Source organism: Anser brachyrhynchus (assembly GCF_964034855.1).
Source record: "Anser brachyrhynchus genome assembly, chromosome: 11".
Lineage (NCBI taxonomy): Eukaryota > Metazoa > Chordata > Aves > Anseriformes > Anatidae > Anser > Anser brachyrhynchus.
The window spans coordinates 3,800,018-3,811,900 of NC_137706.1; the positions used below are offsets into that span (position 1 = coordinate 3,800,018).

The window sequence follows — 11,883 nt, forward strand, 5'->3', positions numbered from 1 at the left end:
CCTCCATCCTTCAGCCTTGCACTTGCACCCGGGGGCATTTCTCTCACCTCCACTTCCAGGCTTCAGCACGCTCCAGACACAGGAACTGCATGGTATAAAAAGTCACAAGTGGCCAAAAGTCTCTTGCCTACCTCAAACGTCATTTCACTAAACACCAAAGCAGTACATCCTGTAAGCTTTCCACCCTACTATTTAATTCCAAAACTAAGACCTTAAGAAGAGTAACAAACACATGCTACTCCACATCTCAAGGGTTTAGTTTGGAAAGTTTGAGCTCCCTTAGCCTGCAGCCCAGGTGAACTTTAGTTTACTTGCAGACTGAAGAGCTTGTCTAAACCTGTAAGCTGCACTTGATTAAAATTAAAGCTGCATAAAATTTAATTCAATTAAAGCCATGTAAGTTCATACCTGCACACATCTATTTCAATTTGTACCTACAGAGCTCAGCCTGGACAGCTGCACTTGCTCATAGGTGGCAGTTAAACTGTTTCAAGCGAGCACCTTAGGTGAGCCTGCACTGCACGAGCAGTTGCCCCAAGGCAGGACTACGTTTGCCAGCTCCCCGGCAGAGGCACCACCAGGCCTGTGCAGCTTCATGGCAACCCCACCAGCCAACTCCACCATCACCACCACATGGACTACAAGCACAGGGCAGGTGGGCATCACTCATTCAAGTCACCATCACTCCACCCACAGCCTCCTTCACTGCAACTGCAATGAATGAACAAACGAGTTTATCAGATTATTTATTTCTTCTAGAACGTAACTTCTAAACGGGTATCATCGACAGCAGGCAACTAACCAGTACTTAGTATTCCACGCTAGGGCTTGTTGCTCCTTAAGCACTCTGATATCTATTTTAAAAGTTCTCGTTTTGTTAAACTTTTCTTTTAAAAACAGAGCAGAGGACGTGTGACCTGCCCTTGTTTGAAGTACTGAAACTGCAGCCTTGCAGGTCAGAAACTGAGTTCAGCACCCTCCTAGGACGACTGCAGATGTTCTGAATGCAGAACGGTTACATGGATTCATTATTCACAATACGTCCATGCCAAACATCCCAAAGACCTGCAAAGTTATACCACGACCTATTTAGTATAACAGTCAAAAAAAAAAAAAAAGTTGTCCTCGATTAAATCTAAAAGAGATTTACAGATTTAAGAAAAATACATTAAGTTTCTGAATTTCCCCAAATCAGTGCACCAGAAAATTAAGTTTAGGTTGGATATAGACAGAAAGTTACTAAAGCAATATTCACTGAGATAACTGCACTGTTGAAATTCACCTGTAGGCTGCAGCAAACAACTGGCTAACACCTTTGAACATCTAACAACCTGCTGAACTGCATTTATTCCCACACTAATGTTAACCATGATGTCTTGTCTGACGGATCCCTCCGGAAAGAGGGACGTGGTCTAACAACACTACAGAATTCATTGGTCTGGATTTTCATGCCTGTGAGCCACACCATGTGTAAACATGCCAGCAGGAGAGCAGATGTCTGCACTAAAGGAATGAAAACGTCTTTTCTCAATTATTAGCACAGTTTGATTTCAATTTTCGAGGTGAACTATTTGCTGCTTTTCCACTCCTTTACCGAGTAGCTGAACTAATCGAGTCAATCTCACCTGAGTTTGACAAATTTAGGTAGGCCCATGTCTTCCAGAAGAATGCACTTGAGCTATCTCCTCCTCCTACCTTGAGCCAAATTTGACACAGAGCTACTGGTATTTAAAGTATTCAGTGGTAACTATGAAATTCTCTGAAGTGCCAAGAATCACTCTGAATTAACAAATAACAATTACTAGATTCTGCACTGAAAACACTTCCCCACGGTAAATATTTTCGCCCTGAACATCTGCAGCTACTGACAAGGCAAGATCCAAGTACACAGGCATGTGTCTGTGATTACAGAAACAGGGCTTCCACTCACTCAAGCAATTGAACTTCTTTGTTTATTTTAGCTGCAAGTTTCACCAACTTCAACAAGTACAACCATGATGGTACAGGAACCTTCTGTTCTTAATCCCTCCAAGAGAAGTAAGCTTAAAGAATGGAAAAGAGAGATTCAGTCCGTGGGAATATGTGCAATGAAAGCTACACAGGGACAGCTTAAACTTGGTGGTACTGAAGAGAAGAACAAAAAATTGTGGATTTCATTTTTATTGTCAATGGTACAACAATTTCTTTTTGCCTTCATTAACCAGGAAAATTGACTATTTATAGTGTACAGAGATAGCTGTCTGAATACATTCATGGATCAGGAACTTAATTACACAGGTTAATAAATCTTCAGGGTCAGCTTCTAGCATTTTTTGCATAAGCAAATGATAATTTACAAGATCTTTTTTTTAATTGATAATTCACTAAAAGTGCATTTAGACAAACTTTTGCCCAATGTAGTGCACAGAAGCCAACATTTCCAAGTTGCTGTAAAAAGAAAGTCCTTTTCCTTATGCCTTAAGCACTTTTGTTGATTACGTTTTTTTTCAGTTTGACTCAGTAAGCTATCTCTAGTTGTTGAATTCAATTAATGGTTTCTGCTCAAAATATCCCTATTCACGTGTTTAGAACTAGATGTGACAATCCCACTTCACTCACTTGTTGAATGGAAGAGACAAATACACTCTTCTCTCAGCTGCCAGTTCATTTCTCAACTTTTAACAAGTTCATCATTGAACAGTACCATCAGAGTCAATCATAACAAATGTAACTTTGCAGAACAGGCTCCTGGAGCCAAAAACTGCCTTAATTCTTCAGCATGCTGTGGTACCCGGTGTGCAGCTAGTGATTACTGACGGCAAGTTAATTTGACTCTTTTAAATATCAACTACCTAATAAGTTTACATGACTACTAATAGCAACTGTAGTCCCTAACACAGCTTCTCATTTAAAATGCAGACTTAATAAAACTAAATAAAAACAAAGGAAACAGGCAAGCTTTTTATGTATCGTTTATGAAAGGAAGGCTATATTTCAGAGCTTGGATACAAGGTTCCTATGCCACAGTCTGACAGTGGTAAGAGTGTTTTCAAAATGATTTTTGGCCTTTGTTTCAGACCGTCTCATTCCAGTAGAAAGAGCTGCAGCTTCCATACATGGGAAGCAAGAGACGTCACAGGCACCTTATCCGCAGCTATGGACTTTCATACAACCCAGCCCCAGAATTGCGGAGTGGTTGTTTACCTTTCATTGAGAAACACTGCCAGAAGTACGAAACAACAAAATCCGCAGTGTAGGAGACTGTAGTAGCAGGTGGATGATGCTGTGTCAGAATCAAGACAGGTTGCTTCAGCTAGGTACCCGTCCTGCAAGGGGGCCTCCTCTAACGGGGCAGCAAGGAGCACCTGATGCCTGCATGCTCTGCCAGAGGAACTACACCCTGCACATCAATATCACGGAAGATAAAAAGGTCCTGTGTAACGGCTGTCTGACCCTGAAGCTGAAACCTCAAGTCCCACTTTCAGATTGCCTCCACACACCTCAGACACTGCGCTCGCGCAGCATCCATCCAGCACCACTGTGCCCAGCTCTCCCACAAGCTAAATACGCACCCAAGCTACTTGATAGATTTGGCAAAAATAGCATGTGGTACTAGAGGAGGGGGGATTCACTGTTTTTCAAAACAGGAGTTAAAATTCCATCCACAAAAATACTGTATTAAATGTACCTTAAAACTTGTTAACTTCTGGTACTGAAAAACTGTCTTTTGTATTTTAGTGTGGCAATGTTTCTGGAGAGGAAGGGAGAAAGCACACAGGAGTAAAGTCACAAAGACTACTCCAAGTATTCCCAGGTGACTTCCAAACAAGGGCAAGAAGCTGCAGAGGAAAACGCAGAACAAATTGCCCATCCTATAATCCAGCACACCTAAGTCACAAGCTAATTCTTTTTTGTCCAAGAGATGCTCTTGAGGCAGACACTTACAGGCAACCTTGTATTAAGAAAAAAGTTCCAACAGTTTGTCTGTATTGCTGACAGCTTTAAAAATAAGTTAATTCACTCCTTTATAGGCAACCAAAGTAATGAAATGTAACTCCTCCTGTCCAATGCAATCCAACTTTTCCACTGGCAAAAGTCCCAACAACCCTTTACTGGCACTTAGGAATTTTTGACTAAGAAATATGGATTGCCTCCATGCCCATGAAACTATCCATCAAAAAGGACAGCCATAGATTATGGACGTTGACATTAAACCACGAACTTCCTCTAAGGGGAGATACAAAGATGCCTCAGTGAACGAGTTCTCCCCAGTAACAAGATTTTCTTCCCAGACTTGAAGTACCTGACAAGCAGTAGGCGACACCATCCACATCCAGCTCCGGTGAAAAGCTATGCAGGATCTGTCATTCTGGAGGAGCACGGGTGCATCCTGAGAAACACACGTCCTCAGATGCATCCCCCGACTCTGCAACAGCCCCGCATTTCACCATGCAATACGTTTATAGGCTGCTGCTAGAAAAGGTAACAGCTGATGCAACCTCAGCAATATATAAGGGCAAGATAAAAACTTGAAAGGATGCCACGTTGTAAACCCTGGACAGTTTCCACCATGTCGATCTCCTTTACACCGAAGCCAAACAAGGAGACTGTCACTCTCAACACACCAACAGTACCCCAAGTTCATCCCTGAGCTGAATTTCGTGACAGCCTCAGCTCAGTGAGCAGGCAGCCAATGCACTCTCAGCAAGCAGGAAGTTGCTCCTGACCATAGCTACCATATGGGGTTAAACTAAAACCAAAATAAAAAGCTCCTTCTCCTGCAGCTGTACCAAAGGATCATTAAATACAAAAGATGTGCTTAAAATATTCTGTTAACCAAGATAATGAAGGTGGCATGGGCGCTCCAGTTCACGTTAATACATCTACCATCCATTGTAAGCACTTACCCAGCCTGTATGCAGTAGCCAGTGAAACCAGCAGCCCCAAGCGATAGTCTTATGTTGAAAGGTGGAACCAAAACACACCTCAGTTTTCTAGAACTAATGCAGGGGATGAAGTACAAAAATATACAAGCTTATGTAAAAAAAGAGAACTTGGTTCATATGAAAAAAAACAAAGTAAGCTAGTTGTTCAGGTAGATTTTTAAACATAATCCCAGCTACTAGGGATTGTTTATTTCCAAAGTGACCTGGGAATTTTTAGGAATTGGGAAAGGGAAAGAAGAAATATTTAAAGCAATACAGACAAAAGGTTCCCATCCTCACCTGCTCCTACAGTGCTGAGAGCACATTATATTGAATTTATGTACTGAAGAACAGACTTAAAATTATCCCTCTCTAAATGGCCACTTTGGGGTGGGGAGCGTCACGAGAAATCTACTAGAATCCACACTGTCTTCCAGTATCATTTACAACTCTTACTGAATAAAATACAGCAACAGACCCCCAGCCCCGCAAACTAACAGAACTCAAACTAATAATACATGTTATGTAGTAAACAAGACCTGGGTATTCTAAAGGCATTAAACAACACATGCAAATTATTTTACACTACAAATAGTTTGTGTACCCTAAGCTTATCCCTCCTGCTCTCAGCTGAAAACGTGCAGCATTCACTAGGTGTGATTCCAAGCAGCTATAAAAGGAGAGCTTCGCACGTCTCTCACCCATTCAGGTCCCCTCTGCCTAACTTCTTGCAGTGGGGGTCACCAGCAGAGACCATCCCCATCTACCATGGCTGCAAGAAAGCAGAGCCTCCCTGCCCTTCGATATAATGTCACTGCATCAACCACGAGCAATTAAAAACAAGCAACAGGGAAAATATTCAGGAAGTTTTGAATGTTCTTCCACTGTCTTAATGATTAAATATTCAAAACCAGAAAATACTTGGCAGCTTACTGAAAGCCTATTGATGGTACAGCAACCGATAACAAGCGTCCTACTCGATGACAGATAATCCTTTTTCCATTAAATCAAGAAAGCATTAAAATTGAGATACTGGCTAACTCCACTCAAAACAAAACAAAACCTTAAAATTCCCATAGATCTGAGAGAACACAAGACAGCATTCCAACAACTTTGGAATTTTTAGATGTATTTAGGGGATTTTTCTCACTGGCTTGAAAGAACTAATTTGTGCCAGCCTTCTGTCTAGGTTCTTTCTGGATGACAGATCATTGCAATTTTATCTACTTAATTTACCTTTTAAATCATCCAACAATAATCTTTCAAACATGCAGTCCAGCACTCTATCCCCACTGCTCTAGAGGAATGCTACAAAGTTACATCCATTTCCTATCTTCGAATTTTGAAATAATGAGATTCTTCTTTATATATGAAACTTTGCAATATTAGATATTAGAAAGGCTTGAACCAAAAATCCAAATTTGGATTGTGATCTGAATTTTGCAGCTCTGGCCCTTCTCCAAATACTTCTGTTTGGCAAGCTGCAGAGTGGAGTAACAAGAGAAGGAAACATACATAACTTACGGGATCTGTATAAAAACATTAAGCTCAACCCCTGCGCTCAACCACTTACACACACAAAACACCCCAAGCCCCAATTAATAAAAAGATTAATCAGAGCTTCAGTATAAATATGATCACCCAAACCTGAGAAATACTTACAACTGGTTAAGATGTCTTGGTTTTTTTTTTTCCTTTTTTATTTTTAAAGAGCATTCAGAAAATCTGGGGGATGGCTCGGAGTGTTCTGATCAGATAGAGATGTGGATTCCTACCTGCCAATGGTGTACACACGTGTAAATCAAACAGAATTGCTCCAAATTACAAGCAACCCACCTACAGAGGCCTGAGGTAACAGACCTGCAATTCTGTGCTTATTAACAACTCATTAGAAATGCCACCCTGAAAACCACAATGTCACACCGTCTGACTTGCTTCAACAAAGAGATATCCTGTGGTGGTAAGTAAAATGTTTATGAAACAAGGAATTGCGTATGTTTGATCCTGTGAAGTCAACAATTTCAGGTACTCCTATGCATTTTAAATAAATGGCAGTAGAACTTAGCCAAGTCTTACTATTTGAATGCTGTTCTTCTCCCCACATACTTTATTAGATCCTATTGTTTCAAGAAACAAAGGAAAACAAAGCCCATGAACAAGGGTGAAAAACCCACTCTTCCTAAAAGCAGCTTTACAGAGCTCGTCTCTCCGCAAAGCTGTTCCACCCAACTCAGAGCCAGGATATTCAATAAAACCTCAACTCCATTCTCAAAAGGTTACATAAAGGTCAGCATTCATTTTATTCGGGTTTATTTTCTAACCTTGTAAAAATGCCTGCAGACCAAATTGGCTTCCACACCTGCTGACCTAGAAACTCCAGCACGATGGTGGCCGTGCCCCGTTTTGGCAAGCTGCTGCTCCTCCCACAGCGCCCTGGCACCGAGTGCTGCGTGCCGCTGACCTGCCCGCGCCCAGCAGGTTGGGGAGGAAGGCTTTCTCAATAGCAAAGGGGGCGTTTTAGCAGAGGGCAACTGTTCTTTCAAGCCACTTCAGGGAAAAGGAATTCTTCCAGCAGAGCTTCCCCCCAAAAGGAAGGTTTTCCTCCATTCAGAAATGGATAGCGAGAGATAAAGGGTGGAAACCTGGGCCTCTTTTGAGGGAACCAAAGGTCTCAAAACAACCCACAGAGTGGCCGTCCTCTGGGAATAGAAGATATGTAGAAAAAGTGACAAATGGTGCAGGTTTTATTTAGCCCAACTCAAGAGATCCGCACCACAGATGGTTACACCTTGGGACTGTTCAGAATTTGCTTATGGTCAAAGAGAAATAGGCACATAAAATGATCAGACAGATGGTTTTACATCGTCCCTAGGAGATGGCTCTTACCTTCCAAGTGTGGTTTTCTCTGCAACAGCAACAAGGGAGCTACCTTGAGCAATGCACGTGGAAACAGACGGAGTCAAGTGATACAAACCCCACTTTCTGTCCCTACCCATTTGAGGAAGCAGAGTGTGAAGAAGAATGACATGCTGTTAGATGCTCTGTCCATGGAAGGCCAACATCTCCTGAAATCATCAAGAACTACTCTAAAATATGGTCCATAGCTCAGTTTTTTCCTGTGTGTTTCACTGCTTATATACTACATTGGGAAATACATTCAGGACAGGGAAGTCTCACAATCATCTGCAAACAACAGACCATAAAGACAGGGAAAACTGAGTTAGTGACAAGAAATATTTGCAGTTTTACACCACCTCTTAGTTGAGGAGCTGGAATTACTTTTTCCAAGGGGCTAAACACACCTCTGATGTTACTTAGACTAACTGGATTAAGTGTAGCCTGTACTTTTGTCAACAACAATTCTAGCTCTTCCTCAAACTCATCAATAATCTTTTATTAAAGATTTTTTTATTATTAAAGAATTACAAAAACTTTGTTTTACATCCTCAACAACGAACTGGCCAGAAGGAAGGAGGGCTTGGTGCACTCTGGGCTGGGGGCACAGAATAACCAGGAAGAGCCTGTAATCAGTTACAGGAACTTCAGTTCTCCACACAATTTCAATAGACCGTTCAACAAAATATAGAGGGTTTTTTTTTGTTTTTTTTTTTTGCTTTTATTCCCCATCTTCCTCTCCCAAGCTACAGAAAACTGAAAAATTGCACATGCAGATGGATTAGTCTATGGATGAATCCAACCTGGCTCAAAAAATAGAAAAATCTTAAAAAATATACCTAAGGGGTTTTAAGGGAAATTCAACTGTAGAAGAAAACTACCAAAAAGGTGTTTGCACCCACACTTTCTAAGAGCCTGAAACACCCTCTCAGCTTCCCTCTTCATTGTCAGGTATCTTGTTAAAAATATTAAGACTGTCAATCATTTTTTCCACTCACCCAACCACATAAATAAGTAGTAATTCCTATTATGAAAACTCTCAATGGCATTTCCCAAACTGTGGAGCATTTACTAAGCCAGCAGTCTAAGTGACGACACACTCTTGCCGACAAGAACTAATGAGGAGTGAGAGATGCAACTGCAGGAGCAGGAGCGATGTAAGTCATGACAAGGAACAGCGCTTTCCAAAGATTAAAAAATATTGATATTAAAATCAGCTAATCTGGTTTTCTAGCTCAATACAAAAAGCCCAGAACTCACCAAGGCACAATTTACCTCCTCCTGCCCCTTCAACAGGAGACAAACAGGGCCTTAGACCCATGTAATTGAGCACAACGTGGCCCAGCTCACGTGATTTTCCAGTACAATTTCTAGCTAGACGAGTGATTTGAGGACATAAATTATGGATCTGAAGCCTACACCCATACCCAGTTTAAAAGACTAGAAAAGCAATGCTTTGAGTTTGCGACTCTGTGCTGCCCAGTCCTCAGCACGGTTCACACAGGAGATATTGGGGATGGGGAGGAGAGAAATTAATCTCTCGGGCAGAATTACCACACTCAAATCACAACAGATGCCTTTAGGACAAAGAGCTGAGATCCTGGCCCAGGGAAAGAAACTGGGACCAACTCACACACAGACACAAGTACCAGATTACTATTTACACCAGTAAACAAGTACTCATTTAAGAGCCATCACCAGTTATTTGCAACAGTGATCAAGAAAACAAACCCATCCATTTCTTCAGTGCTCATAGCTATGGACTGAATTTGTGATTAATGCAGTGAGCAAAGGGATGAAATTGCCTAAAATTGTTGGTCCTTTTCATCCCCCCCAGCAGGAGCAGAGAACCTCAGCCACCACCTTTCTCCCCCGGTGATCTCCTTACCGCAGTCCTCGTGCCACGCTCCTTTACATACATTACTGGCTGCCTTCAGCTACAGGATATTCTTTGGCAACTTAATGTGATAATGAGTAGACTCAGTCTTCACCAGCATATGTCTGGGTACAGAAATACCCCATACAAACATCACATGTTTGTAAATACAGAACCCTCACCCAAAGAAAATAATTGAAACCCCATTAGTCTATATGCTCAGACAGCTGACTGGGGAGGTTTTCCCGCCTCGGGCTCTAACGTCTGGACAAAAAGCTATTAACAAATATAAAAGCTTGAAAATGAATCTAAGGGAAATACAAACAGGCAGATTAAGGCCCAGTGTCCAGTGAAGACTAGGGCAACTCACAAACCCGCCCAAACTGACATTAATCAGGTCGTCTGGGCTCCGCAAAGACGTATTCTTCCTAGTCTAGACTTCTAATCCGTCAATGGGAAAAGACATCTAATATTATTTCTGTCCTTTTCATCGACACCGCAAGAACACGTCCGACTGTCTGAGCAAGTCATACACTTAACAAGAACAAAAACAGACACGGCGGTGTTGGATGTGTTTGAGTGGGGCAGCTAGGAAAAACACAGCTAGTCAGCGATGAACTTTTAACTTCGGTTTGGCTACAAATAATTAATCGGCGGCAACCATGCAGCATACCTGCTATCATGTGCACATGGTGCTGTAATGTGAACAAATGCTTCCTGACTTGTTTTTACGCACAGCTAAGACACTCTTTCTCTCCCCTTCCTCAGTCCACACTAATGGTCACTTTATATAGAAAGAAAAACAAAACAAAACCCAGAATGGACTCCTACCAAGCACATTTTAAAATCTTCAGCACATATGCTGACTGTGTCTTCAATTTTAACCAGCAGGACTTAACCTATTATTTGATTTTAAGGGACTTTGCATGTTCACAATTACTGGAGCAACTTTTGTCAAACTACATTTTAATCTAATAAACAGAATAAATTAAGTATGAGTCGAAATAATGAATAACTCATTGTCCCCCTTGAGGCCTACATCACATACTATATTTATATTTGTCTGTACAGTGGAAGGACATGCACAGACTTGTTTGTGATCCTGAAGTCCAGTATTTCAGTAGCTGCTATATTTTGCTTCACTATTTTCATTGACAATACATTTTGAAAACTAAAACCTTTTTTTAAAGAAACAAAACAAAACTAAAAATATCCATTCAGTGCACACAAACGCATATGAGAAAAGAGGCAAAAATAAATACAGACGAGTGCTTATCTAGGTGTGCTAAATCCTTAGGGAAGGAAATGAGGACTTCAGCATGCCAACTGGCCAGCACACACAACTGGCAAGGCACAGGAGGAGGGGAGGAAGAGAAGGGAAAGCAGAAAAGAGGAAGCTCTTCTGCACGTTGCACCTAGCTCTGTTAACAACAGAGCACTGCCATTTTCACAAGCCCTCCCCACAGTCTCTTACACTGTTTATTCATTACCAGCACATGGCTCCTACTGAACAGGACAACAGATCCTAGACTGCAACTGCAGAAGAGGCGACTTTCCACTCTTTTCTCTGGGTGCAGTATGCACGACGTCCCTGGCAATGCTCCTCAGTCTTGCTGCTCGAAAACAACTGCATCTACACTACAACACGAATTAACACGGAACTCAAGCTCCCAACGAGGTCTGGCTGATAGCAATACAGAAACAGGGAAACACACAGAACTCAGAGTAGTCACAGACAAAAGCTTTGGAGATGCCAAAGAACAGGTTATATTGCAGAAATGACCTGATCTCCAAATACTGCATTTCTGCAGCATAACCTGCTGACATAACTGACACTGTCTGAAAGTGGCAGAGAAGTTCCAGCCCCGTGCAGAGAGCTGTCAGGTAGCCAGGGAGGAAAGGTCATGCTCATGTGAGGAATGTCTGTGAAACTACCCCAGGAGACAGGGCTGCAAGGTGCTGGCAGAACCTCTGCTAGTCACAGGCACTTGGCACCAGGAGAGCCACTCACATCGGGCAAAACTCTGCATTCCTTTGTACTGAACAGGGAGTCAGGCCATTCATCAAGTGTACCTGAATCAAATAAGCAATCTTTATTTAAAATGCTAACGTATGCGCTCTTTTTCCTTGAAAAGAAAACCCAGAATAAAAGGGGAGGTTTTGCTTAGTAGCCATTTTGTCTTCAACTTGGACATGATACCTAATCTG

General features: G+C 41.8%; 1 protein-coding gene and 1 long non-coding RNA gene across 4 annotated transcripts in view; one reads left to right on the plus strand and one right to left on the minus strand.

Annotated features, from left to right (window-relative positions):
• Window positions 1–11,815, plus strand: part of LOC308176253 — a 30,529-nt gene extending 18,714 nt beyond the window's left edge. Inside the window, exon 2 of the long non-coding RNA XR_013938177.1 lies at window positions 1–11,815. This exon is cut by the window's left edge and continues 16,834 nt beyond it. This is a non-coding gene — a long non-coding RNA (uncharacterized lncRNA).
• The window catches only part of RFX7 (regulatory factor X7), an 80,313-nt gene that overhangs the window by 40,688 nt on the left and 27,742 nt on the right, over window positions 1–11,883 (minus strand). The gene's annotated exons all lie outside the window — the stretch shown is intronic.